This window comes from Lynx canadensis, chromosome B3 (genome assembly GCF_007474595.2).
Source record: "Lynx canadensis isolate LIC74 chromosome B3, mLynCan4.pri.v2, whole genome shotgun sequence".
Lineage (NCBI taxonomy): Eukaryota > Metazoa > Chordata > Mammalia > Carnivora > Felidae > Lynx > Lynx canadensis.
Window position 1 is genome coordinate 63412119 of NC_044308.2, and position 26490 is coordinate 63438608.

At 40.9% G+C, this 26490-nt stretch overlaps 2 long non-coding RNA genes across 2 annotated transcripts in view; one reads left to right on the forward strand and one right to left on the reverse strand.

Annotated features, from left to right (window-relative positions):
* Window positions 1-1205: 1205 nt before the first annotated feature.
* Window positions 1206-25715, reverse strand: LOC116738145. The gene is made up of 4 exons (XR_004343796.1): window positions 25262-25715; window positions 11000-11287; window positions 3097-3168; window positions 1206-2353 (listed from the first exon to the last, which is right to left on the reverse strand). It is a non-coding gene; the product is annotated as an uncharacterized LOC116738145 (long non-coding RNA).
* Window positions 20502-26490, forward strand: part of LOC115516127 — a 67036-nt gene continuing 61047 nt past the window's right edge. Inside the window, exon 1 of the long non-coding RNA XR_004343797.1 lies at window positions 20502-20699. This is a non-coding gene — a long non-coding RNA (uncharacterized LOC115516127). The remainder of the gene's footprint in view (window positions 20700-26490) is intronic.

Here is a 26490-nt window from a genome sequence, read left to right on the forward strand (position 1 = left end):
ACAAAATCACTTGGAAAAAGTGTGAGGAAATACTAACATTCCTTTATTTTTTCTATCATCATCATCATCATCATCATCGTCGTCGTCGTCATCATCATCATCATCATTTTCATTACTACTGTGTTAATTTTTTTTTATTGCTTAGAGTGACCTTTAGTTATTTTTCTTCCAGATATGTTACTGAGGACCCTTTGCCATAGGGTAAATTAAAGAGTTGCTAGTTTTTTTCAAGAAGAGTAATGATTCAAATTTCATTGATTGGAATAATAATCCATCAAGTCATGCAGAGCTGATGCTATAGTCCCACTGTTCTGCAAAATAGCATTGCATTTGTTTGCTCTTGTCTGAAACCTCTAACTTTCTTCATGACCTTAGAGTACATTATTTAGCATCTCAGAACCTCATTTTCATCACATGTAAAAATAGATTTTTTTTACATTTTAAAATTTCTTGAAATGATTGGTATATGCATCCTTTCAGGTCTTGTGAACTGAAATCATTAGCTGTGATCATAAATTGAACTGGATAGGGGCGCCTGGGTGGCGCAGTCGGTTAAGCGTCCGACTTCAGCCAGGTCACGATCTCGCGGTCCGTGAGTTCGAGCCCCGCGTCGGGCTCTGGGCTGATGGCTCGGAGCCTGATTCCGATTCTGTGTCTCCCTCTCTCTCTGCCCCTCCCCCATTCATGCTCTGTCTCTCTCTGTCCCAAAAATAAATAAAAAACGTTGAAAAAAAATTAAAAAAAAAATAGAACTGGATAAAAACTATAATAACTGTCAGATAGAGTTTACCTATGTTAATAAGCACACTGCTTAGCTTTTTAGACATTCAAAGAGCTCCTAGGTAGACTAAAGTCTTCAGAAATAGGATTGGTCTCCACATGTTCAGACCAGCATAGGTTAAGCAGTTTAAATGATTTTTTTTCCCTCATTGTCAACACTTCTCGCATCTGATATCCTGATTACACATTTATACTTCCCTTAGCATTATCACTCAAATTTTGATTTTTAAAAAGTCAGTATAAGCAGGGATAATCTGTACAACTATGATCAGAAAATTGTACAGGAGACCTCATTCACCTCTGAGATTCTCTGAGCTTCAGCCCTTATGTACCATGGGTTGGTATACTCAGTCATAGCAATTATGGTAACCATTTTCTAGAAGAGCACACTGACATGCAGAGGTATAGTAACTTCTCAGCACAAGTTCACACATTATATAAAGTGGCATTCACACCCAGGCTGACTTGACCTCAGTGCTTATTTCCTTAAATACTACATTACACTGCCCATACCAAAGAAAATTGTAACCCCTCAAAAATTCTCAGGCAATACATTTTATTTTATTTTAAAATACGAACATAGTAACAAGTCATAAAATGATGGAGATTTAAAATAAAGCAATGTACATTTTATATAATATCTGGGGGTATGGATATGGAGTTGGATTTAGACAAATGAAATAGTATCAAGGTTTCTTAGCCACTGTTGTGTTTTATTACTTTAGGTGCAATTTGACCACCATGAGTCACAAGCTAAGAAGACTGAGCAGTTCAGCTTAGTATTGTCACTTAACTCAATTATAATAAATTTGCTCATATTAAGATACATATGAGTTCTGTTGTATTTTTTTGGTGAGTGGCCATAGTTTCATGGACATTGGGTTACATTTAGTATTTCAATGATTACTTTAGTGTGGATTTTATAGGAAAAATAAAACTTGTCTTCTTCCGTTTTATAGTTTAACCAGTGTTAAGAATTGGTCTCATTAGGAATACTTTTTTTCTGGTGCTATGTTCTTTTTCATTGTTACCATCATCACCAGGCATATAATCACATTCGGGCCCTAGATTTTACTCTCCAGTAGAGTTCTCTTGTTCTTGATTTTGAATATGCTGTGTGCAGTGCTGGGATTTTCTGTACCCTAGTATAATGCTTCACGCTTCCTGGCCTTCTAATTTGTTGTGGCATTTCCAATACTATGATGCAGGTCTAATTTGAAATCTCTTTCATTCTTTGCAGAATATGGGTCAGTCCGTGGACCTTGTTCAGAAAGATAGAGTCAGCATATCACATTGGGGTTAGTCCCAAAGAACTGGGTCATCAAGAACCTCTAGAAACTGAGGTTGCCTTGGGGGCCAGGTTAGGATCAAAGCAGGCCATGACTCCTTTTGAGGAATAAGTTTGTCTTCAGGAAGGGGAGAGGGCTGAGTCAGAGTGTGCCCTGGACTCTGACTTTGGACAGGTGGGGCAGGAAGATGGGAATAGACCAGATACCTTCTTGCTCCTATTGGTTAAGTGTCTGCCACCTCCCATTCCACTTCAACACTGGAACACAATGCAACAGAAAAGTTCCTGCAGGAAAAGTTTAGGTTGGAGGTGAGTTTTAGGTATAACAGAGCGTGAGGGGTAGGGAAACTTCCTTGACTTCCACCAAAGCCTCCTGTCAAGATCTCCCCATCTGTTTTCTATTGTCTGAGATTCCTTTAACATATGTTTTTAATTGCATAATAAGAGATTAAAGGCTTGAAATTGCAAATACGGTAAATGATGAGTTCTTTGTTGAATTCAAAGTAGGGGTGACAAAGGGGACTTTAGAAATACATGAAAAAATGCCTGACCTTTATAATGTTCCTTGGGCCAGTCCTGTCTATTTTTATCCTGGTGAGACCCTTTGTGTAACAGGTTTTTTGTAGAATGATTGTTCATGCTCTGAACCTCTAATCACAAGTCATCAGTGTCTATTTTTAAAAAATTTTTTACATTTATTTATTTATTTTTGAGAGACAGAGAGAGAGAGAGAGAGAGAGAGAGAGCATAAGCGGGGGATGGGCAGAGAGAGGAGACACAGAATCCGAAGCAGGCTCCAGGCTCTGAGCTGTCAGCACTGAGCCCAATGCGGGGCTCGAACTCACAAACTGCGAGATCATGACCTGAGCTGAAGAAGGACGCTCAACCAACTGAGACACCCAGGCACCCCATCAGTGTCTATTTTAATGGTGTTTTCCACACAATGACACTGTCATCAGTGCATAAGTCTGACACGTTGGAATATTCCAAGATTCTTTTAAAAAGTGCTTTTAGAGGATTTATGTTACCTCTGGTAGGTGACAGTGGTGTTCACTGCACCTGCTATATACATCTAGCAAGAAGGCAATCTGGGACATCATCTAGAAAATTGAAACAAAAACGAAAGGGATGTTAGTCATTGAGGGAAAAGAGGAGCATTGTCTTGACTTTTATGAGTGAGATGCTTATTTTGGATTGAACTGAGCATTTTATTTATTTGAGTGTTCATACATTCGGCAAATACTGACCCCAAAGCAATCTATAGATTCAATGTAATCCTTATCAAAATACCAATAGCATTCTTCACAGAACTAGAAAAAATAATCTTAAACTTTTTAATGGAACCACAAAGATCCTGAATAGCCAAAGCAATCTCAAGAAAGAACAAAGGTGAAGGAATAATGCTCCCAGATTTCAAAGTATGCTACAAAGCTGTGGTAATCAAATCTGTATGGTACTGGCACAAAAACCGACACACGGATCAACAGAACAGAACAGAGGGCTAGATAAACTCATGCCTGTATGGTCAATTAAATAAATGAGAAAGGAGGCAAGAATATACACTGGGGAAAAGAGAGTCTCTTCGATTAATGGTGCTGGGAAACCTGGACAGCCATATGCAAAAGAATGAGACTGGCTCTCTTTCTTCTACCATATACAAAAATGAACTCAAAATAAATTGAAGACTTCAGTGGAAGACATGACACTATAAAACTTCTAGAAGAAAACATAGGCAGTAAGCTCTTTGACATAATATACATATATATATATAGTAACTGTCTCTTGAGGCAAGAACAACAAAACCAAAAATAAATGGGGCTACATCAAACTAAAAAACTTTTGGGGACTTCATCAAGATAAAAAGCTTCTGCACAATGAAAGAAACAACCAAAAAAACTAAAAGGCAGCCTATGGAATGGAGAGAAGATATTTGCAAACATTTCAGATAAAAAGTTAGTATCCAAAATCTATAAAGAACTTATTGAACTCAACACTCAAAAACACAAATAACCCAGTTAAGAAATTGGTAGAAGACATGAATAAACACATTTCCAAAGAAGACATCCTGATGGCTGACAGACACATGAAAAGATGCTCAACATGACTCATCAAAAGGGAAATACAAATCAAAACCACAATGAGGTATCACCTCACACCTGTCAGAATGGCTAAAATAAACAACACAAGAAACAACAGATGTTGGTGAGGATGCAGACAAAGGGGAACCTTCTTGCACTGCTGGTGCAGCCAACACTGAAATGAAAACTGATGCAGCCATTCTGGAGAACAGTGTGCAGGTTCCTTAAAAAACTAATAATATAACTACTCCACAATCCAGCAATTGCACTACTAAATATTTACCCAAAAGAAACAAAAATACAGCTTTGAAGGGGTACATGCACCCCAATGTATATAGCAACATTATCAACAATTGCCAAAGTATGGAGAGAGCTCAAATGTACATCAACTGGTGGATGGATGGATAAATAAGATGGGATATATATATGCAATGGAATATTACTCATCCATCAAAAAGAATGAAATTTTGCCATTTGCAACAACAAGGATGGAGGTAGAGTGTATTATGCTAAGCAAAATAAGTCAGTCAAAGAAAGACAAATACCATATGATTTCACTCATATGTAGAATTTAAGAAACAGAATAGACAAACATATGTGAGGGGGGGGAAAGAGAAGAGAGGAAAACAAACCACAAGAGACTCTTAATAATAGAGAACAAACTGAGGGTTGATGGAGGGAGGTAGGTGGGAGGTGGGCTAGATGGGTGACAGTTATTAAAGAGGGCACTTGTAGTGATGACCACTGGGTGTTGTGGGTGTTGTATGTAAGTGATGAATCACTGAATTCTACTCCTGAAACCAATATTGCACTGTATGTTCATTAAATTAAAAAAATAAATAAAAATAAAAAGCTTTTGCAGGGTGAAAGAAACCATCATTGAAATGAAAAGTAACTTACTGAACGGGTGAAGATATTTGCAAATGATATATCTGACAAGGGTTTAATATCCAAAATTATAAAGAATTCATAAAATTCAATATAAAAAAACCAATTCAATTAAGAAATGGGCAGAGGACAAGAATAGACAATAGTATGGAGGTTCTTCAAAAAATTAAAAGTAGAACTTACCGTTTGATCGACCAATTCCACTTCTAGGTATTTATTAGAAGAAAATGAAGACACTAATTTTAGAAAACATATACATCTCTTTGTTTATCACAGCATTATTTACAATAGCCAAGATATGGAAGCAATCTAGTTGCTTGTTGATAGATGAATAAATAAAGCAGATGTGCTTTATCTATAATATCTATCTACCTATCTATATCTATAATATATTATTATAGATTACGTCTATCCTTTATGTATCTCTAGCTCTCTATCTCTATCTCTGTTGAACACAAAAAAGAATGAAATGTTGCATCTGTGACAACATGGATGGACCTAGCGGGTATTGTACTAAGTGAAAAGTCAGACACACAAAGACAAATACTATATCATTTCACTTATATGTGGAATCTAAAAAGACAAATGAGCAAATGAAACAGAGACACTCTCAGGTACAGAGAAAAAACTGATGGTTGCCAGTGGGGGGAGGGTAGGGAGAAGGACAAAATAGGTGAAGGAAATTAAGAGCTATAAACTTCTGGTTATAAAAGAGATAAGACAGGAGGATGTTACGTACCACATAGGGAATATCGCCAACAATTTTGTAACAAGGTCATATTGTAAAACACAGCAACCAGACTTAGTGATGAACATTTCCTAATGGATCTAAGTATTGTCACTATGTTATACACCTGAAACTAATGCAATAGCGTATGTCAATTATACCTTAATAAAACAAAAATACTCAGCACTTGTTATGTTCTAGCAAGAATACTCAGTGCTGCATTTACAGTAGTCAACAGGAAAGATGTGGTTCCTTTTTGCATAGAGCATAGTCTGGTGTCTAGATGTGAGCCAAAAGTTTCCATGAGATCAGCTGGTCTAAACCTCATTTTATAGATTAGAAAATGGAAGCACCAAGAGGTAAAGGAAATTGCCCTTTAGCATAGCTGGGTAGTGGCAGAGCAAGAACTGTAACTTGACTCTTGCAACTCCCAGTCCAATTCTCAGCTTAAACTAACAAAGTGAGTTAGCACAGGCCCACTGGCATCGTGGCAATAATCCACCAGACAGTTCCCAGTGGCCTGAAAAGGTCCCTGCCCTTCCTTAAGTCTCAAAAATGCTCCAAAAGTGACTTAAATGTTGGGATGAATTTGGTTCATGACATTGAGCATGTTGAGGTGTGATGAAGAAACAGAGCCATGAATTCATTTGGGAGAAAGTCGTCTTTTCCCCCTCCTTCCCCACCCTTCCCACAGCCCCTCTGTGCATTCTGGGCCTGCCTGAGCAGAGGAGTTTGGCTGACTACTGGATTGTTATTAAAATGATAATTAAAGAGGTAAGAGGAAAGGAGCACGTTCCAATACCATTCAAAAGAGTCAGCACTTTCCCTGGATAATGAATTCTTTATACTCCGGGTTATTGCTCAACTGAAGGGAACCTGCAACGCAGTTGTGTCTGGAATCAATGAGTATACATTCTCAACCAATAGATTCAAGGTTGACTTCTTGTTTATAAACAACACCTTAGAACAGGAAAGTAGGTGATGGCCTTGAATCATCATCCAATGCAATCATATTGTATCTGCTGCTGTTCTTTGCAAGGCTTTTGCAGGCAATTTTTAACCTCCTTTTAAGATTGCCTTTTAGAGAGCTCCATATTCCAGGGATTTTCCTGGAAAATAGGAGTTTTAAGAGTTTATTGGGAGCTTTCTTTTGGGGCACCTGGATGGCTCAGCCGATTAAACATCCAACTCTCGATTTCGGTTCAGGTCACGATCTCACGATTTGTGAGTTCTAGCCCCACATCGGGCTCTGAGCTGACAGCATGGAGCCTTCTTGGGATTCTTTCTCTCCCTCTCTCTCTGTCTCTCCCCTGTACTCTCTCTCGCATGCTCATGCTCTCAAAAATAACTAACTAACTAAATAAATAAATAATATGAAAAAAGTTTTTTGGGAGCTTTTAAATTTATTTCATATGGCACTGGAAGTGCATTTTAGTATGGAGGGTTGGGGGTTGCTCCTGCAGGCCACCCAAAGTCACCAAAGAGAAGGGTCTTTCTTGGAGTTTCTCCCAGCACCAATTTGACTAGTGGTCTTTGCGTGTGCACGCATCCCACTCCCATGGGTGAGCCCGGGGTCCAGGGAGCCACTGGATGGCACTACCATATCCCCCCTTTGTCTCCCACTCAAGTTTCCCACTCCATGAGTTTCCCAAACTCATTTGACCTCTGAACCCTTTCTTTCCGGGTTTTCCTATCAATAATTCATGGAACTACTGTTCTGAAGAACCAAACTTGAGAAACAATGAGAAACAGACATGAAGCTGGGTGAATGTGATGATGTTGCAAGACTAACCTTGCAGCAGTTCAGTTTATGAAAACGAAACATGGAATTCACAAAATTCTGCACTTTATTTTTTATCGTCAGTTCCCACAGGAGTTGGCACAGGACTCACAAGTGAATGGAGCTGTTAGGTCTATCGCCTTTAGTTCTGTAGACGTGGGAACCACCGTGAACCCCTTGGGCTATGCACAGTGTCCACTTCTGCACCAGAGCACTTGCCCCATGGAGGATGTGTCTTAGATTAGCAGGGCTTCCTCATGTCTGTGGGCTCACCAATGCCTCATTTCCCATCAGCAAGAGAGGAAAAGCAGGCAAAAAGATAGTCACTCAATTATTAGTCATGCTGGGAAACTTATCTGTTTCAGGAATTGGTTCCTCTCAAGCAAGGGTGGCAGATATGTGGTCCAGCTTGCAGACTAACGCATTTCCCAGTACTATCACTAATACTCAATGTGTGCTATTTCCAGCTCGTCATTTGTTCCCTGGCTTGCGAAACTACCATACAAGAGCGCAAAAACATTTCTGCTCCCTTGGGCCATTTCCTCCTGACATTCTTTGATGATTACCTCTGAAGCAGTGGGGATCACTTATTCGCTTGGTCAACATATTTAGCTGATGGCACTTTGTCTCACCAGAAACAGGCCAGCCCTGGCTGGTCCTGGCAACATGTCTGTGCGTGAAGTTCAGGGATACAGGGTCCTGGCCTGGCTCCCAGCTAGGCTGCACTTAACAAAGCACATTTTGGAGGCATGATGATGGGAAGGTGTTATGATGGCATGAACTGGTGGAATTATAAATATTTAGTCTGTCCCCCAGCCTCTAGCAAGAATGAATCTAAGTAAGCCAATACAGACTAGTAAGAAGCAGAGGTATTATTGAAGGTCCATTGAAAAGGAGATTCTATACTCACCTTCCTCCCATTTTGGTAGTTATAAACTTTGATATTTCCTGGTGATGGAAGAACTAAGGTTTGCCATTATCCAGAGAATTTTCCTTAAAGTCCACTGAATTAATCCTATATATATTAATGATATAGTACATATGTCCTATATATATTAAACATATATCACTACCTACTAGTAATAGTGATATATACGTTATATATATATATATATATATAAGATATATAATACATATCGCTCACTATATATATCATATATATAATACATATATATGTGATGTATATATCCCTTACATATGATATGCTTTATATATAACGTGTATCTATTTTTGAGACAGAGACAGAGCATGAACAGGGGAGGGGCAGAGAGAGGGAGACACAGAATCTGAAACAGGCTCCAGGCTCTGAGCTGTCAGCACAAAGCCCGACGCGGGGCTCGAACTCACGGACTGTGAGATCATGACCTGAGCCGAAGTTGGACACTTAACCGACCAAACCACCCAGGCGCCCCTGATATGCTTTATATATATGATATATGTATCCCTTACTATTACCAATAGGCACTGTGGTGGGTGTCCTTGTGAGTGTTGGGGAAATATAAAAATATATAACAGGGGCACCTAGGTGGCTCAGTCGGTTAAGGGTCCAACTTCAGCTCACGTCATGATCTCATGGTTTGTGAGTCTGAGCCCCACATCGGGCTCTCTGCTGTCAGGATGGAACCTGCTTGGGATCCTCTGTCCACCCCCCTCTCTGCTCCTTTCCTGCTCTTTCTCTCTCTTTCAAAAATAAATAAACATTTAAAAAAATGTAGAACAGTCTGCATCCAAAGGGAATTTAATCTTTTTAAAAATATAAGACATATGCCAGACTATATATCATAAGAACCGTGTGAGTCTGGATTGTGAGCTGGGATTATCGTGGAAAGCATTATGAAGGAGGCACATCTTCCTCTGGGCTAATACCCAATAATACTATGATTACCACCACTACCACTTTTTAACATTTATTGGACACTTACCAGATTTCTGGTATGGTTCTAAATACCTTTACATCTTATTCTAGGCGTTTTTTACATGTTTGCTCATCATATTAACACGGTAACACAGAAGGAGGAGGAAACGGGCATAAAGAGCCTAAGAAACTTGCCCAAAGTCGCACAGCTATAGCTAGTTGGTGGAGCTGGATTTAAATCACTTGCAGACTGCAAAGCCCCTGCTCCTGTCTGCCGAACACGCTGCCTCTGATGGAAGGATTTCAATATGTGCAGAGAAGGGCAAAGGTACTCTCGATGAGGGGAGCCCGGTCAGCAAAGCAGTGGGAGTGGTAATGTTTAAATGGAAAAGGACTGGCTGGTGGCTGCTTGGTGTAACAATTGACACAATGCCCGAAATAGAGTAAGTGCTTGATAAATGTTTGTTGGATTATTGACTGGATGCTTAGAGAGAGAGAGAATGCTGGGGAAATAGGCTGGTATCAGATCAGGTAGGGTTTTGAATTACAGTCTAAGTGGTTTAAACTTAGTCCAGTGGATAATATCTTCTCTAGAATGCTTGAGTTTCTGGGGAGGGCAGCATACTAGTTCATAAACATGCCATTCTAACCTGTATGTTCTCTTCTTCAGTACTTGCTAAAGAATTGCTAGAAAAAAAAAAAAAAACAAACATGGTAATGAAGCCTATTGCAAAATCATGCTCTCTGAGTTTTGTGGAATCTTCACTGCAAAAGTCAGATGCTACTTACACTTGACAAGTCAATCTTTTTTCATATGCCTGTAATCCCTTTTAAATACATGCTAACGGGGTCACCTGGGTGCCTCAGTCGGTTAAGCATCTGACTCTTGGTTTCGACTCAGGTCATGATCTCATGGTTCATGAGTTTGAGTTCCGTGTCGGGCTCTGCACTGGTATTGTGGAGTGTGCTTGGGATTCTTTCTCTCTCTCCCTCTCTCTCTCTGTCCCTCCATGGCATACGCTGTCTCTGTCTCTCTCAAAGGAGTAAAATAAACTTAAAAAATAAAGAAGCGGCAGGAACTGAAAGGTCATGCCGGAAAGAAGAGCCAAAGAGGACAAAACAAATGGCATGTTTACTAACAGGATGAGGGAAGCAGGAATAAGAAGTAAGCAGAAAGCATGATGTAGAGAGAAATTACTTTATGTACGTCTTGAGCCCAAGTCTTTTGATTTCAAATTCAGTTCTGGATACTTCCTGAGATTCTCCATATTATAAATCCTGCCATTCCTTGTGAGTATTCATTGTCCTTGACTTTTCAGCTGCGTTTTATGTAACTGCTCCTTTACCCCTTTTTGAAACTCTTTCCACTGAAGTGCCCTACTCTGGTCTCTTCCTCCTACCACTGCTTTGTCTTTTTAAGCTCTTCTTCCTCTATGCCCAAGGCCTGCCTGTGTCATTTTATCTGTCTCCAGGCTTTATGCTTATATCACTTTGCATATGGTGCCCCAAAGTAGGTACATAATCTGCTGGTATCTTTTCTGAGTTCTCAGGGAGCTCATATTTCCAATTGTTTGCCCAATATCTCTAAATAGTTAACACTCACCTAATTAGAGAAGGCTCCATGCAGTCCCATGGTCATCTTGCTTGGAGTGTCTGGTTTTCCCCCATTGACTTTGGAATGGGTCTAATTTGCTATCCAGAACAGGCTACGGCTTGCAATTGATTATGCACAATTGTTTATGTCGAGGTCACTGGATTTCCGGGTAACACCTAGCTCAAGGGAGGAGACTGAGGGTCCCAAGACACCGAGGTGTGCTTTGGCTTTTCCTCTGCTGGATCATTCAGCTAAGGAACTGCTCTTGCATATCTGTTATGTACCAGGCCAGTGCTGCTGTTGAAGACAAATTAGTCACAGGTGTTAGACTCAAGAAATTATGACTATAATATTAAACTTTTAAATTCCCATCAGACTCACATTGTATAACTTTATAATTATACATTTAAATTTTTAGCATGAGCTATAGAATAATGGGTTTAGATATCTATTAATACTCTTCATATGGTAAGGTCAACTTTATGTAGAGGTTAAATAGGGAATCCCTATGATCGAGACAGGGCATGTATCATTGATGAAAGACACTTTCCCCACAAGGGTCTCCTTTCACCCTTCAAGTTCCCACAACATATATTTTTTTACTTTGTGTTTCAGGAGATAAAGATTAACACTACGGATTGTTTTTGGAGTGGCAAATTCATTAAGCTTATTAAAATGACCGTTCAAACCAGTATATCAGTTTAATTTCACCATGAAGCTCTAGATCTTTCCTTTATGAGTCCTTTCTTCTTTTTTCTTCCTATTGGGTGATTCTGCTTCCCTTAGGCTCCTACATTCTGCTATTTAAGGGAAGAAACACTAAAGGTAGTGAGTGGGAGCTTCCTGAATTCTTAGTGGAAGGAGAGAGTGTGGATTCAGTGGCAAAGATATAAGAACTGTGGTAGTCTACTAACCGTGAGGTGGGTGCTGAGTAAGGTACTGAGAACAAGTGAGTGTGCAAGGGTTGGCAATAGCATCAAAGGCACAAAAACAGCTGGAAAAAGTGAAATTTATGGTCCAGTCAGTACTGTTTGGTTGTTTCTGGTACAAACAAGTAAACAGGTAGGTAGATGGTGTGTGTGTGTGTGTGTGTGTGTGTGTGTGTGTGTGCATGCATGCACGCGTGCGAGAGAGAGTCAAGTAGAGAGACACAGAGAGACAGAGAAAAAGAGATAGCTAGCTAATAGAGAAAGTGAAAGATACCTGCTTACTGTTCCCATTTGTCCTAGCCCCACAGAGTGACTCTAATGATGAAAATTTCAAGCTAGATGAGAGGGGAGCCCATGGACTTGCCCCGCTGGGTGGGAGGTGTTTTGGGGGCAGTTGCAACTCTCTAGCCCCCTCAAAATACTCCTTGAAACCCTCTGAAGCGCGAGGCTACCCAAATTTTCTCTGGATTGAAAATGATGAGGATCATGTTGGACCATCCCAAATGTCTTGGGTGTAGCCTCAACTAGCCCTCTAAGAGATTGCCTGAGGCCAATACATTGGAGTAATACCAACAATACAACAGCCGGCGTATTGCAGGCCAATTCCATGGCACACCCTCACCCTAGACTTCTTTGCTTCCATGATTTCCTTTAATCCTCTCAATGAGCACATGAAGTATTACTAACGGGTTTATGGATGCAGAAACTGAGGCTCAGAGTGTTTAAGTAACCTGCCCAAGATCTAAAATCAGGGGGTTTTGATAAAATGCATTTCTCTTAGACAATGTCTTGATTCTTTCTTGACCTATGATTTCACTTAAGTGCATGGCTTTCTGAGAAGGTTCTGTATTCTGTCCTAGTGAGAAAAGGTCACAGGGCCTCAAGGTCTTGGAGCTGATCTCTCTAATATGACGCAGAACAGAGGCCTCATTTCCACACTGCCATCTCTCCTTGCATGCTAGCTTGCTACAGCTGGCTCTGTGATGCAATGTCCATCTTCCTACTCTGCTCATAACTTGGTGATATCAACAGCAGAGCGGTGGAACATCTGTCCCTTGAAGACCACAAGGGAAGCTACTGTCTTCTCTGACAACATAAGTGGCAGTGGAGAAAGATGGGAACTGCCCCAGCCTGGGGAATCATGATGTTAAGTATCAAAGGGTTAAGGAAGAATTGCACTGAATTTGGTATACAAGTTGTTAGTTTGGTTAATCTTTGTTTCCCGGTGAACTGTTCACTCCAGACAAAGAATTTGCCTTTTTGTACAGAGCTTGCATGTATCTCAAGTTTCTGAATTTGCACACTCAGCTGATCCCCTAAAAATTGTCAACTGATGTAAAACAGCAAAAGTCAAATTGTTCAAATGCTCGGTGCTGCTGTTTATTCCATTATGACAGATTTTACTTGTCTTTGGGCTGTACATCTGGAAGTTTGTTCTTAATATACAATAATAGTAGTACCGACATGAACGATAAAATCCCTCCAGTCCATCCTTCCATGTCTGTGTCCATGGTTAGATCCTGCATCCTAACCCTGGGACCCTGATTCCATGGACACATGCTGTGAGCTTCTCTTCTTCAGCTTTGCAGCCCTGCTCCCTCCTTGGTTTTCCCATGGTGCTTTATATGGGACAGATGATATATTGATAATACATCTCCTCAATTGCACTCTAAGCTTTGTGGGCTCACTGCAAATAGAATTTCACTCACATGGTTTAACTGAAGAAATCGTGGTGAAGAGACTATGCAGAACAATTGAAAGCAAGTTTAAAGAAATTTGAGGTGCTCAGGCACTAGCAAACATGAGAAGCCATTGGCTTATCTGGACCTAGAGAGGCAAGGGGAGAAATAGCTTTTCTGACTCTCAGAGAAGGCTGGAGCCATGGAAGATGGGCTGCCAGGCAGGAGCTATACTAGTGAAGAAAAGTGATCACAGTCACCCCTCAGAGATGAAGTAAGGAGGGAGCAGGAGGAGAAATACGCCACCCTTTTTCTTGCCATTTCCAACCTCCCACAAGGGCTCCCATTGTGTGAGAGTAATAGACAACCAGAGGTAAGGGTGCCTGGCGGTACAGTGGGAGTTGTACTCATGCAATACAGGGTGCAGCAGGAAAAGGACAGGATGGATGTGGCAATGAGGGAGTAACAAATGGAGAAAAACCAGCATAATGTCGAATTACTCTTTGGCTCCCCAATGGATTGTATAGTGCCCAGCACTGAGTAGAAAGTTAACAGGTGTCTTTAAATGGAATAGAACTGGAAGAGATCTCAGAGCTCAGTGGGTTCAGATCCCTGACTTTGTTGCTGAGGAAGCTGGAATTGAGAGATGTGGAGATAACTTACTGAAGACCATGTTAATGGCCAATGGTTAAATGAGGATCCTGGGGCAAGTGTCTGGGTTCCACGACTAGTGTTCCCTCCACACCACCACCATCTGTGGGTGAGCACAGTCGATCTTATTCTCTCAGCTCATTCTTCTGCTCCTCATTATATTCATCTTGGTCTTTTTAGTCCTTCTTGCCTCTTTCACCTTACTCCCACATCTGGAACAGCTTTCCTTTCCTGCCTCTTCGTGATCACATGCATTACCAAGCACGCATTGTGCACAAGACAATGCACTCAGTCCAGAACTTACAAATGTGAGTAAGTCCATGCCAGTCTCCATGCTCTTTCTGCAGCCACTCCTTAGCACTGGCCATTCCCTATCCTTTGGAATGTAATTCATGTCTGTGATGCCCTGACCAACTCCTGTCCAGTAGTCACAGCTCAGCTCTCATGCCACTTCTTCTGAGGGGCAGCCCCGACTCCCTCTTTCTGGCACTTAACTCATTGCACTGCTATTATCTGTGTATACATGGTGCTTCCTTAATTAAAAACAAGCACTTGTATTTTAGCATGGTTCCTATCACACAGTAGGTTTTAATAAATGCTTGGTGAGAAATTGAATAAAGGGTGATGAGGAAAGGATCTGCCGAGTGACTACATTTGAGACCCTTTGCTTCCCCCTCTATCCTGCCATGGCTACCTCCCAGCCACTCTCAGAAGATCAACACTTTTTATCCTTTGGGGTGTTACTACTATTTGTGGGGCACCTATGACCTGCCAAAAGCTAATTTAGTTGCCATTCGACAGGTGAAGAAACTGAGTCGCAGAATAAAGACCTGCCCAAGGTCACATGGCCAGCAGATTTGGGCTGAAATTTGACCCCAAGACTGCCTGGCTCTAAGTGTATGAACTATGCTGCATTGTTTAATCTATCTTATGCTTATAAGGATATATTCATTGATTAACTCATGAAATTCAAATATTTAATTAAAATGCCACATGAAGAACACCTTCTCCAACATTTTCTTCATCACGTTCATCTCTTCTGCTCTAAATGTAATCATTGCCTTTCACTTTATTTTTTTATGGCACTAAGATGGTCACTATGCTCCTACCATGTTCGTTGTGCACATGATTTTCAAAGACTAAGATAAATATCACGTTTTATGTTTTCTGAAATTACCTTTAGTGCTCTGTATGCATACAGTGAACAGATTTTATCATCCTGTGACATTGGAAAGAGATTGAAATCTCCAGTTTTGAAAGAAGGCCAGATTGAGCTTGGTGTAGTTAAGCAATTCAGCCAAGTTCTCACAATGAATGGTGGCCTAAGTTTGACCACAACTGGGAAAAAATGGGAAGCACAATTTGTTTCTTGACCTACTTATCTCAGTATCAGAACTTTTTGGGTCTTAAATATTGAATTATAATTTAATGAAGCTGTGGTCTGTCCTAAGACAAACTGCATTTTTTAAGTCCATCTTTAAGATTGGAAAAAAACCCTCTAAAACTAAAAAGTGTTGAATCGAAATGGCAGAATGGCAGATAATCCCATTAGTAATTTGGGCAGCAACCAGTTGTTTATACTGAGAGTGATAAAACCAGCTTCATGTAAGCATAAGACCTCAGCTTCTCCTGTTCTCTGATTTCTTAGGGGTGTTGATGCCCGTCTCCACCCTGGATGGTCATTTTTTTCTTCATCTGCACAAGAGCTCTGACATGACCACCAAAGTAAACCCAGGGCCGTCCAAGTCCTAGCAAAGAGACCTGGACTGACATGAGCTTGGAGTGGGTGTGATGTATGGTCTTGTAGAATGAAACTGTGGTGCAGACAAAGCTTAATGTAATTTGTTTGATCCTGAGAGGGACTTATATTTTATATGGAAGACAAGCTGAAAGTTAAGGAATTTGTTAAGAATTTGCCTCGGTAGATCCTGAAACTGTAGTGGGCTACATAGTTCAGGAAAGGCAAAGAAACTCTTCTGGTGTTCAAATGTGTGTGCCCAACAGGGAAGGAAGAAGGCAGAGAGAGAGAGAGAGAGAGAGAGAGAGAGAGGGAGAGAGAGAGAGAGAGAGAGGGAGGGAGAGAAGGAGGAGGAGGAAGAAGAGGAGGAGGAGGAGGAGGAGGAGGAGGAGGAGGAGGAGGAGGAGTTTTGATCAATATCTTTCTGGTCTCTAACCCTGAGGTGTTGATCATTTCTGTCATTATGATGGGTCTGGCAGCTGACACTGTCAGGCATGAGGTCAGCAGGTTCTTAACAAGGATGATACATCCATGAATACCAATAGAGGGGGCTCCTGGCCACCCTCCTGGAGTGGCAGACACTCAAGCATGGCTGCTGCCTGGGGAGGACAAGGGAGGCAGAGTTCCCTGTGATGAGGAGGCCAAACAGGGAGGGTTTGTACACAGGTGTCGCGCATCACTGACTTGCTGGCCTATTTGTGTTCCATGGGTTTGTATGTGTGTACAAGGGCATGTGGGTATGTGTACCTTTTTCTGTTGCACCTTAATATATTTTTCCCCCTCAGTATATTCAGTGGTTTCCTGCATGAATTCTGGCCCTGGAATTGTTGCAACCACTGATCTTATTTTTTCACACTTCATCTACACTTTAGATCTCTGGGTACTAGAACATCATAAAGATTCATGTGTTGGTGTTTCTCATCTACCCAGCTTGGTTACTGCCTAAACTCCTGTAGGCACTGTCCTTCATTTATTTGCGTTTTCCTGGTCATCTTATGTCATTGTTTCAGCACCTGGCAATTACCTGCAGGATTGGCAAATACTTTTATTATATGCACTAAGAAGAAAGTAGTCACTTTGCTCTTAATTGCCATTTCCACATTTCAGTGCTGTTTCTGGTTGCACTGCAATGATATATCTGTAGACTTTGCATGCTTACCGCTAGATCTGTGGGCTAGGAGCCTGTTTGGAACACTGCCTACACCTTATATCCTACTCTTGTTCTTTAGATTCCTGGGATAGAAATAGGATTCTTTGCTCCATAAAAAGAGATTAAAGCTCTCAGAGCTCTGTTTTGTTTTGTTTTTGATTTGGAAGGTTAGAGGTAGATCTAACTAAGATCAAGATACTCTCTCAACCAACAAATGAAACATGCTTTGGCAAAGATACATATACTCGTGTGAACAACAGGTTTCAATATTTGAAATCCTAAACTAAACCTTTCTTTTTTCATGTATAAAAACACCTTTATTTTTCTCTTCACTCAAAAATTAACTTGGATGGCTGTTGATTTCTTGGTTGAGAACTGCCATGCACAAATGTGTGGCATTATCAAATTTAAGAAAAAATATCCATCTCCCCAACAAAAATATGGCTTAAAAGTTGTTAGCCAACCCAATATATAATATTTCACATGGAACAAGAAAAGAGTAATCCATATTTATAATTTTGCATTCATTAATTTTGTAACATGAACATTTAAAACAACGTATTACAAAAATCACATTTTAGTTTGAAATACTGCTTTCTTGCTTTCTTGCTTTCTTAAATAGCTCATATTTCCATTATGAACTAAACTGAGATAAAATGTGAGGCTCTTTCATAGGTCTTATTCAGCTCTCAGATTCCAATGCAACAAATATTTATTGAATGGCTAATTTTGTGTAAGGCAAGGAATTCGCCTCTTATGATGTGGTGTCCTGTGCTGAGGACATGAGCTCTGTGCTTATATCTCAGCCTGTGGTTAGTGTCACGAGAATTCTCTCACAGAGCAGATGCTGTGACCCCAAGATGGCAGTGGTAGGGAGCATCTGCTCGGGTGCAGTGGGTCATGCTGTGACTCAGGAGCGGTAATTTGACATGCAGGGACAGGCTCTCAGTTTGGAAGGAAACTTGTTTCAGATTATCCTTAGATTATTAGAAAACAAAGGTAACCACATTCATTCATTTGTTCAATAGACATTGAATGAACAATTAATGTAGAAGGCACTCAGGAAAAGAGAAATGCACAAGATGATTGTTTTCTCCAGCTCTTATGGAGTTTACATTGGTAGGAAGAACACACTTTACCAAAGACCTCCGTATTTAGTTGTTACATTCCAATTATAATTACTTTGCAGGTGGAACAATAGGCTGCTGTGAGAAATTACAACAGGGACGCCTAATTTGGATATTCCAAAAAAGTGACATTTAGGTAGAACTATGATGGGTAAAAAGAAATTAGCCCAGTTAAAGTGGTGGGCTGGAGGTGGGAGGAAGGTTGTCATTCAGGTGAGGACATGGCATGTGATAAAATCCCAAGGCAGGCAGGTGTGGTCAGGGAAATAATAGAAGGACAAAGTAGAGCTTAGTGGGTTTGACCAGGCCGAAGGAGGCTGACTATGGTCTTGACTTTAACTTTATTCTAAGAACAGTGAGAAGGTTTTGAGCAGGGGCACAACACGAGATGTATGTTTCAAGAAGAAGGACCGGCTGCTGGTGGGAAGTGTGTTGAAAGGTGGTGAAGAATCCAGAGAAAGTGGGAATAAGGCCATATCAACATTGGAAACTAGGGATGTGGTTTCTGTGTGATTTGATGCGCTATGTGTCTACTGTGTTTGGGGTGCTTGATCAGGATTAATTGGTGCTATTGAGAGTATGCGTTTCATGGGTGGCTTCTCAGTGTTAAGGTGAGAGCATTAAAGGTTTGGCACCCAGTCCCTTGGACCAATGACACATCTCTCATTTGCGGTTGTGTTTAGGGATATGTATAATGATACATGTTTCCTTAGAGCTTAGCACCCTGCAAAATTTTTTATTTATTTTTAATTTTTTTGACATTTATTTAGATTTTTTTAAAGAAAAATTTTTTTAATGTTTATTTACTTTTGAGAGAGAAAGCAGAGTGTAAGCTGGGGCGGGGAGGGGCAGAGACAGAGAGGGAGACACAGAACTCAAAGCAGGCTCCAGGCTCTGAGCTGTCAGCACAGAGACCGACGCGGGCTCGAAATCACAGACTGAGAGATCATGACTTGAACCGAAGTCGGACGCTCAACCGAGCCACCCAGGCGCCCCTTAGCACCCTGCAAAACTTAAAGCAGCAAGTTCTGTGAGCTCTGGCTTTTGTAATAGGCAGCAAAGTTTTGATTATTTAGCAGCTATCTGGCTGCCAACATTCTTACTCGTGTTATTTTGACAGTTAGCGTGCCATGCTATTGGACATGCCCTATCTATTGCGCAACAGCAGGGTGACTAAGTGAGGCAGGATTCCCCACGTGAAGGAAACGCTCCCACCTCCTGATGAACATCCTAAATGTCAGTTTCGGGATCAGATGCGCTCGGACTCTGCAGGTTGGGTGCCCTGTCTTCCTGCCAGTGTTACGGGTGCTGCTGCTAATGATGGAAGCTAGGCAGCTCTCCAGCCCCTGAGATGCAGCCTCCTAAAGACAGAGCCAGCTAATAGTGGACAAGTCTTCTTGCTAGTTGCTTGTTAGGTTTCATCAGGTTTCCTAGCCCTTGGTAGGTGGGAGAAACAGAGGGGAAAGACCGCAAGCTCTGAAGACAGGCACATTTTGATTGCGCCGTATGAAGCTCTGTAAGCTTAAGCACAGTGTTTATCCTCTCTGAGCCTGACTCCCCTCACCTGTGAAAAGGGGATAATACAATGTCAGCCTCTTGGGATTCTCTTGGGGACTAGACGTCACAGCACATGCAAAGGGCCCCACAGAGGCTTCCCACACTGCAGGCATCTGATACATGTGAGTTTCCTTCCCTATGTTAGCCATGTAATAACTGTAATAACTATCTCGCCTGATGGAACCCAGGGGCCCCTGTTTTGCGGTAGTGGTATCAACCACATCCTCATATTTTGTAGCTGATTTGTGAGATTGTCACTTATCTGTGCTGTACCTTCTTTCTGAGGGCAAGGTTAATTGACTTTTCAGTAGAAGCATGAAGCAGATAAGACTGTCAGCTCTGAGTATATCTGACTATAATTTGTAGACTGTCAGTAACGTAATGTAGCCAGTCTGGCACTGGTCTCGGACAAATTCATGAGAAGATGCTATGCTGCTCTCCAGTAGTTAAGAGAGTGGATCTTTTATCTATGCGTTTATTGAAATCTCATCAGAACCTGTGATGCCCATCTACCACATTTTCAGGCTCATAGGTCCATGAATGTATTAACTCCACTCAAAGAAGTGCTTTCTCATCAGGTCTTAACTTGCCTTTTGCTAACCTCATAGCATGCTCCTTGGTTCTAATATTTTCTTGGATTGGGGAATAAATTCTAACCCCTGTTTTCATTTTAGGCAGGTGAGCAACAGTGAAAAAACATGAAAAAGCACTGGCCCTGGACTCAGGAAATTGGCTGAGAATTTCATTTCTGCTGCTTGTCAATTGGATAAATGTAATTTCTTTGAGATTCCATTTTCTCCCATTTGGAATGGTGATAATGACACCTATTCTGCCCACTTTATACATTGGCTGTGAGGATGGAAGTCTATCCCTGAAAGGTACGTGAACTGTAAAGCACCAAACAAATGATTTTCCTCAGATGATGGCATCACCACAGGGGTTAAAAACAATTCTGATGTCAGTCCTCCCCCCAGTTCCACTGAATCAAGATGTCTAGTGGCGGGATCCAGGCACTTCTATTTATTTGTTTATTATTTTTTTAATGCTTATTTATTTTTGAGAGACAGAGAGAGACAGAGCACGAGTGGGGGAGGGGCAGAGAGAGAGGGAGACACAGAATCGGAAGCAGGCTCCAGGCTCTGAGCTGTCAGCACAGAGCCTGACGCGGGGCTCGAACTCACGGACCGTGAGATCATGACCTGAGCTGAAGTCGGACGCTTAAAGGACTGAGCCACCCAGGTGCCCCTGGCACTTCTCTTTAAATTAATGAATGAGCAGTGTCTGGGTGGCTTAGTTGGTTAAGCATATGACTTCTGATCTCAGCTCAGGTCGTGATCTCGCGATTTGGGAGACAGAGCCCTTGCCTAGGGCTCTGTGCTGACAACGTGGATCATGCTTGGGATTCTCTCTGCCCTCTCTTTCTGCCCCTGAGCTGCTTGTGTCTCTCTCTCTGTCTCAAAATAAATACATACACTTTCAAACAAACAAACAAACAAACAAACAAATGGATAATATGTATATATATACACGTTTAACTAAGTGTGTGAAGCAAGGGTGGAAATCCACTGCCCTGTAAAAACAGGATGATGTCGCTATTCACAATATTAGAGGCTTGATTTTTCCAAACGATGAGCTTGACTCCTTCTGGCCCATCTTCAGCTGCAAGTCTTTGCCCCTCACACTCTGAGCATTTTCGGACTTAGCCACATTCTCCCCTCCCGTCTCATCTTGCTACAGCACAGTGCTCCAGCCATGTTAGACTAGCCTAGCCTCCGTTGGCTGAAAACCCCATTCCCTTCCTTGCCTTTGTGACCCTGCCCTGTGATTCCTTGAGAGGACATTCTCACTGGGGACCAGGGACCTGGTCTTCACGTAGCACCGATAATTGAGACGTAGACATTTCAAATGGGAAGCCATCTTACGACCATTCAGTTTATCTTCTGTTTCACAGAGGAAAACTCTGAGACCCAAAGAAGGTAACACAGGCCAGACCACAAGGTAACATAGCCGGTTAATGATAGAGTCAGGATTAGAATCCAGGGTTTCAGACTCCAGACCACTGCTCTTTACACCACTTACCTAAAGCCATTAATGGAGCAGCTATTGTGTTGCAGGTGCTGGCATAGAGTTGTAATGTTAACATGCAAAACTGTGTCATGTATCTATCATTCCAAACACAGAACGCTTATCTCTAGCACTTACAATTTTTTTATCATTTTTTTTTGCACTTATAATTTTTTTTAAATGATTCCTTTTAGTATACTTAAAAATGCCCTAAGGTGCCTGGGTGGCTCAATTGGTTAAGTGTCCAACTCTTGGTTTCCACTGAGGTCATGATCTCATGGTTCGTGAGATTGAGCCCCACGTCGGGCTCTGCGCTGACAGCATGGGGTCTGCTTGAGATGATCTCTCCCTCTGTCTGCCCATCCTCACTGGTGCTCTCTCAAAATAAATAACTAAACTTAGAAAATAAATAAAAATTAAAATGCGCTTGATCTTTAAAGCTTTTCAGGACATCATACTTTCTTCTAAGTATGTTCAGCTACCACCCACAGCCTATGCATATCTACCCTGCATTATACATCGGACCTGAGTTATATGAGAGCTGGGCCTTTTCTTCAGGGATTTCAGCCACCTCCTCGGCCAGGCTCAGACCATCAGCAGAGATGGGGCTACTTCTGGCCTATTTTCCTCAATCGAAGTGCTCACGCATGGCTGCATCGCGGTCACTCTGACAGGTTGTCTGGCATTGTCTTTAGAACGGACCCTTTAACTTCTGGTCTGGTGTCCTAGTGCCAGTGCTAAAGGACTGATTACCTGGCGTTTGTTCTCAGTATTTTACTTTGGGAGAAATTTGTAAATGATGGTAAAAGAATTTGACATAAGGATTTTGTTAGGATTTACAGAGACTGGCTTGGGCCAGCACATCCTCAAGCTAACCTCCAAAGTTGTCCTGTGTATAGTTATGGAGTCACACTCTCAATCAGATTCTTAGATAGCTCAGGGCCGGAAAACTCCTAGTAAATACAAAGACTAAATGAGCGTGTAGGGAGCGGTGGGTTAAGTTCAGGAAACTGATTTCTTTTCTCATGGCTCCTTACTCAATGTGGTGTAGAAGCAAAGACGTAGAGTTTAGAATTGCTGATCTCTAGAGAGTTCCTCCACGACATACACTTCTCTATTTGACAACCTGGTGTCTGAAGGACTGCGTTAAGCAACGTGTGCAAAACGCACTGTCCTTTCAACATTTCCTCTGCGTCTCCGCATTTACAAGGCCCCTTTATTTCCAGCGTATCGGCAACATCAGTTTAGAAAATGAAAAATAGCGGGGCGCCTGGGTAGCTCGGTCGATTGGGCGTCCGCTTCGGCTCAGGTCATGATCTCGCCGTCTGTGAGTTCGAGCCCCGCGTCAGGCTCTGTGCTGACCGCTCAGAGCCTGGAGCCTGCTTCGAGTTCTGTGTCTCTCTCTCTCTGCCCCTCCCCTGCTCACGCTCTGTCTCTCTGTCTCTCTCTCAAAAATAAAGAGTAAACAATTTTTTTAAAAAAGAAAATGAAAAATAGTGATGCATCAGTAAGTACTACATGTCCTAAGATCAGATGTTTTTTAATCAAGTATAATTAACATACAGTGTTATACTAGTTTCAGGCATACAATAAAGTGATTCAACAATTCTATACATTTCTCATACTAACATGTATGGCATTGAAGAAAAATTGGCAAATTTATGACCTCACATAAGTTTCTAATGCCAGAGCCTATCTTGTGTTGTTTAAGATAAAGCTGCCTTCATTAAAACCACTAGGACTTGTAAGGAAGTTATTATGAGTTTGAGATCTTTAAAGATCTCTATTTCCCTCTAGGGGTTCAGAATCAGGCAAGGGTTGAAGGACATTCTCTTAGGGTATTACTTACTTTTCCTTTTTTTAAAAAGAAGATCCATGCATTTGGTTGTTACTGTTTTCTGCTACAGAAATTTGTTAAAACTTGGTCTTATCCACATTCTTTTTATGCTTTTTTCATGCATTGTTTTTTTTGTTTTTGTTTTTGTTTTTGTTTTTTTTAATTCAACCAATACTTACTGAATGCCAGACATGATTCTAGCCTCTGGGAATACCACAATGAACAAATGTGTTCCTGCTAGTGCAAGAAGACAAATGTCATATCTTTAAAAGGCTTAATAAAACTGATAAGCTTTTGACAGAAGTGATGAGTAGAAGAAAGAAAGAATAAATGGAATGAGAAAAGAAATAAAACCACAGATGTATATTTATTAAAAAGATAATAGTGTGTAGAACTGATATGCCATCAAATTAGAAAAATTAGGAGAAATATATAAATTTCTTAAAAATAGTATATTAAAACATACTTGAGAAGAGACAAAAACAAGTCTAAATGATCTGGTAACTATTAAAGGAATTGAACAAATTATTTAAAATCTACAAAGAAAACATTAGCTCCAATAATTTTAGGGGTGCATTCTGCCGATTATCCAAGGAACAAGTAATTCCATTCAGATAACATAAAAGGAGGAATAACCTCTCAATTTATCTTATAACATGAGTAAAAACCTGGTGTTGAAACTAGACAAGGACGGATGAGAAAGAAAAATTACACAGCGGTTTCACTCATGAACATAGATCTGAAATGCTAAATGAAAATGTTGGCAAACTGAATCCAGAAATATATTAACAAAATATAATAAATTACGACCTAGTTAGATGTTTTCCAAAATGCGAGGTGAGTTGAACATCAGAAAAAATATTATTGTAATTCACCATTTTAAAGTTTGCAGTAAACAAAAATATGGTCACCTTCATGTAGGAAAAACATTTGATAAAAGCCAACAACCATTCATGGTAAATACGTATGGCTAAGAAAGCAAATTTCCTGAACCTGTTTAAGAGTAGCTGCAAAAAACCTTACAACAAATTTGATACTTAATGGCAAAATGTTAAAAATACCATTCTGTTTAAAATCAGGAGCAAGACAAAAATGCCTGGTAACTGGTTCAACGCAAATGGTAAAGCAGGGAAAAATAGCAAATGTATAAAGATTAGGAAAAAGGAACCAAAATGTCAGTTTGCAGATGAAACAAATTTCCACATAAAAGTGAGAAGGCTCTAAAAGTTTAGGTTGCATTGCAGATATCTTAAAGTCCTTGGACTCTCACATGTAACTTACTTGAAGGAAAGAGGAGTGTAACGGTTAATTTGTTTTGGACCTTAACAGGTGTCAGGCTCAGTGCTAGATTGTTTTAAAATAATCATAATAATTATTATAATAGCTACTATTTATTGTACCAATTCCTCTGCCAAAAAGTAGGTGAATTTTTACAGTTACTGTTTCTAATCCTCACACAAATTACAAGTATTATTCAAGAAATTATTATTGCTATTTTATAGATGAGAGAACTAAGATTCGAGAAGTTAAGTAACTTACCCAAGTTGACACAGCTATACAGTGGCAGAAATGGAATTTCAAAGAGAGGCTTTGGACTCCAAGCCTGTGTTCTTTACAATGCATGAGGCTTCCCAAAGATACGGAACTTGTGTCCGGTGGTGTCCTAGATGCCCAATTAAGTATCTGTGAACTGTTGCACTTAGAGTCCGAGTCAAATGCTTGTCTCACAAAAGGATCAGCACTTCTTCAAAATCAAGAGTCAGAGCCATTAAAGCAGCTATCACTTGTCCAGGATTTTCTGGTTCCTTTGCTTTTCCTCTTGGGGCCAGAAGAGAATTTCTAGGGAGCTTTCCCTGTTGGATACTGGAAAGGATAGACGGCGTCTGTATTGATGTGCTCAGGCTGTTATAACAAGATACCACAGACCAGTGGCTTAAACAACAGCAATTTGTTTTCTCACAATTCTGGAGGCTAGACGTCCAAGAGCAAGGTGTTAGCAGGTTTGGTTTCTTCTGAGGTCTCTCTCCTTGACTGGTAGAGGGCTGCCTTCTCCCTGTGTCCTTCTCGTGATCCTCTTGCTGTGTTGTCAGGGTCCTAATCTCCTCTTCTGTGGACACTAGTCATACCGGAGTAGGGCTCATCCTAATGACCTATTTTGACTTACTTGTCTCCTTCATGGCCCTATCTCCAAATACAGTCACACTCTGAGGAAGCAGGGTCTAGGATTCCGACATATAAAATTTGGAGGGACACACTTAAGCTCATAACAATATCTCAGGGGAATAATAGGATAGAGTTGCAGTCTCAGAGAGGTTGGATACTTTCGGGGTATGTGTGATTGTGAGTCCTTATGGGGAACCTCCATGGACAAAGAACAACAGACAGCAGCATCACCAGGTTACACTGGCCGTTGACAGAAGTATAGATACTTAGGCTTTAGGCTTAGAACACTACTCTCATTGGGATCATTGCGAAAAGGCAAATTCAAGTTCAGATCTCCATTGAGAACAGGAGCAGCCAACAGGATATCCCTCCCTCCTTGTTTTCCCTTCATCTTTTATGAACCTGCCAAGGCTGGTGAGTGGGAGCTTCTAAACACCCACCCAGCTGGCCATGCATTCATCGATTCATCAATTCTGTTAGGACAATGAGAACTTAGTCTCAAATTTCCAGATAGATTTGGAAAATAAAAAAGGTTTGACATTTCATGAGAGTATTTTTTTGTCAGGCCATGTTTTGTCATCAGAGGCCATGCAGGGGCATACAAA